We start from the raw sequence: 3,660 nt of genomic DNA on the forward strand, positions 1-3,660 counted from the left end.
TTGCTGTAAATCTGTGTTATACAGCAGACCAAGGTATTCCATCTCACAAATTTAATACCAATATTGTTTAATATATTTAATACCAATATTGTTTATTCAGGTTACCTCTATAGTAATCTACCTTTGAAGTAATCAGGTAAAACTATTATTGTGAAATGTTGTTTTACAAAAAGTTGGCAAGAATCATGGAAGTGGTGAATCTTAAATAATTATAGAGTGCAGCTCTTTTTTAGGCATTGTGTTGCTCCTTTTACAAACATCTTTTTCTGTCCATGCATAAGCTTGATTCCTTGTAGTCAGTAGTAAAATGTATAGAGCATTAATGCTGTGGCTTCTTGAACACATAAAGCATAGTAGATGCAGGATCAGTCAACTAATTCTTAATCTGCTTGAGCAGAAGGTTATCAAGCTTCTTTAAGCAACTGTATTCTTGGACTTGATGATTCTCTTTGAGGAACTCCATGGAGTAGTATCAAATTATCACCTACAAACCTGGAGCAAATTCTGTATGATAAAATGTGATTGTATTTTCTGTCTGCTTGTACCTACAAAACAAATACTAAATGTTATATGAAATACTGTCGTTTTAAGGAATAATATTTTCAAGTTCTCCTGTTGACATTTGCATGCTGCCTATTTCTTTTCTTTCCTTTTTTTTTTTTTGTCAGTTACTAGCGCACATTAGAAGCCAAAGTCTTAGGAAACTATTAACCAGGTGGAAAGTTGAATACTGATAGAATTTTACGTATTAACTCATCTTTTTATGCAAAATGAACACATTATTATTAAACACACATTATTAAATTTGTGAGATGGAATACCTTGGCCTGCTGTATAACATAGATTTACAGCAACCATTTTAGATAAAAGAAGAATCTGACACACTTCATTTAAACACAGCATTTATTCAGCCTTCTACAAATATTCAGAATATGTGGGGATTCTCTGAAAAAGCCACAGTATTGTTTTATTGGCTGTTCTTCCTCTATTCCATGTAGTCTTCTAAGGTAAGCAGGTTACTTTTAACACCTTTTCAGGTCCAGTTTTCTCATTTATAAAATGGACTAATGGATAATTAGCAGGGTTTTGGTGAGGACCAAATGGGAAAATTTTGTGTGTTAATAGGTAAATGGCTGGGACATAACAGGTACCCAGCAAATAGTAGTTCTCTTCCACCTTTACCTAGCTTGCCTCTGTGGTGTAATTAATGTAGGTATCCTAATGATTCTTTTAATAACTGAAACTGTGTGTGTGTACTTTGCTCCTTCTGATACCACCACTGCCTCCGACAGAATCAAAGACAGAACCGATACCACCACCACCAATAGAATCGAAGACGGAACATGTGCTCCTGCTCCCTGGCTCTCTCGCTTGCTCTTGCTCTCCTATTTCCTTGTCTCTGATTATCTTCCCTCCCGTTAGGGTGTCATTGCTTTCCGCTCTTGTTTTTGCCTCTCATCTCTTTTTCAAACTTTTCACCCTTTCAAATCCCTTTTGTCCAGAGCTCTTTATTTTTTTCTCTCTTAATTTCTCTTCTCTTCCTCTTTTACCACCTCGTTGCCTGCTCTGGCATATCCTGGTTGGTACCCTGCAACTTGGCCTGCAGAGCAACTGCTGTTTCACTGAAAAATCACACACACACACACACACACACACACACACACACACACACACACACACACACACTCTCTCTCTCTCTCTCTCTCTCTCTCACACTCTCTTTTTAGCTGAAAAGTGCACAAATCCTGAGGCTATAGCTCATTGAATTATTACAAAATAAATACATGTGTGTAACTATTGCTCATGTCAAGAAATACAGTATTGTCAGTGCTCTAGAAGCCCCCCCCCCCCATCCCCTCCTTTCTTCCCTGTCCTCCTCCCCAGGAATCAATCACTGTTCTGACTGCTAACACTTTAGCTTTTAGTTTAGCTTGTTTCTGAACTTTATATGCATTAAAGTAGAGCACTTATATGCATTTAAAAATTTACATGTCCCTTGCTCCAATATGCTACTTTATTTCTCTCCAGTAATCACCATAATAGTGTCCCACTGCTGATGATAGAAATGTGGTCTAGCTGAGCTTAGAGAAACCATGAAAATCATTGACGACATTTAGATATTTGCATACATGAATTATTATATATCAGTATTTTGATTGATATTATCATATATATGAATGGATATATATATAAGTGTTTTGAGTTAACATTAATAATATTAATGATATTTTCTCATCTAGGGGATAGCCTAAAACATAAACACGTAATTATAATGTAGTGTGGCACGTACTAAAAGGACGTATAAAGTGGCACATGATAGTGGAGAAGACTAACTTTTGCTTTACAAAACTTTTAAAAGTTTTGCTTATGAAAATTGTAGAGGGCTTTATAGAAGTGAATATATTTTAGAGACTTGTATTGTTTGGTAATCTTAGCTATGTGCTAGGAATTTTGAGGCAAATTGGATAATGTAATAGTCCTTGAGAATGTTGGGAAGATTTTGTATTCACTTGATACAACTACAGAGCCAAACAAGTATATTTGATAGCAATCTTTGTATAATGGTATCTTGTAGATTATATTCTCTTGTAAATATCTTGAAATCTTACCTCTTTTATACCTATGAATGCTTTGCTTAACTGTTGTTCATTAAAAACACTACAGAGTTTATGAGAAATATAATGGGAAACCAGGTGGTCTAGCATGACTTTAGATTCCTTCAGACCCAGCTGGTCCATGTGTAGGTCTACGCCTACGCAAGTGATTTAACTCCTCCATGTCTTAGTTACGTCATCTTATGTGGATGATAATAGTACTTTACTCAAAGGATTGTTAATCAAAATTAAAATCAAATGAGATAATGCACTCTTGGTATAGTGCCTGACTTACAGTAACAGTAACATGGTACATTTTTCTTAATAATTAAAAATTCAGGTAGAATATACATCAACATTGGGGATTGTGGGCCTATAAAAAAAAGTCTGGTTTTGTCTTTTGGTTTCTTTCAACATTCAATTAGATTTTGAAGGAACTATTTGTAAAACACCTGAATTTGGAATTATATATGTATTTCCCCCTTACTCTGTTGTGACAGGTGTCCACAACAGGATTGATGAAGGAAAGAAATGACTAATTAGGGTGCAGGAGGTGAAAATCTTTTCTAAACTTGTGTGTCTGTGTCTCCGTGTGTGTTTACATAAAGTTTATATTGAACTTGAAAGTGAAGATTGACTAGATTACCTGTACAAAATACTTAACAATTGAGCTAATTTCTGCCCTAATTCCAAAGCTTTACACATATGTATCAAATCATTCTTCTTTCTCTCATATGTGAACGTGTAAGGCGCAGAAGAAACCTGGATGTGTGGTCATCCTCTCAGGCTTGGACCTCACTGTGACCTCATCATCATGTCTGGCTTTGTGTTTACAATTGATTTAACATTAATTTCCTGTTTCAGATTTGCTTCAGCATCTACCTAGCCTATTTTTCTTTTCTTTTCTTTTCTATTTCTTCCCTCCCTCCCTCCTTCCTTCCTTCCTTCTCTTTCTTTTCTTTCTTTCATTTTTGTTTTAATCCTTGGGGCATAAGGAGAATGCACTTAACAACTTGACAAAATCCAAAAGCCCGTAAAGCCGTGGGATCTGCTTGGGATTTGCAAA

Source organism: Galeopterus variegatus, unplaced genomic scaffold, assembly GCF_000696425.1.
Source record: "Galeopterus variegatus unplaced genomic scaffold, G_variegatus-3.0.2 Scaffold4197, whole genome shotgun sequence".
Taxonomy (NCBI): domain Eukaryota; kingdom Metazoa; phylum Chordata; class Mammalia; order Dermoptera; family Cynocephalidae; genus Galeopterus; species Galeopterus variegatus.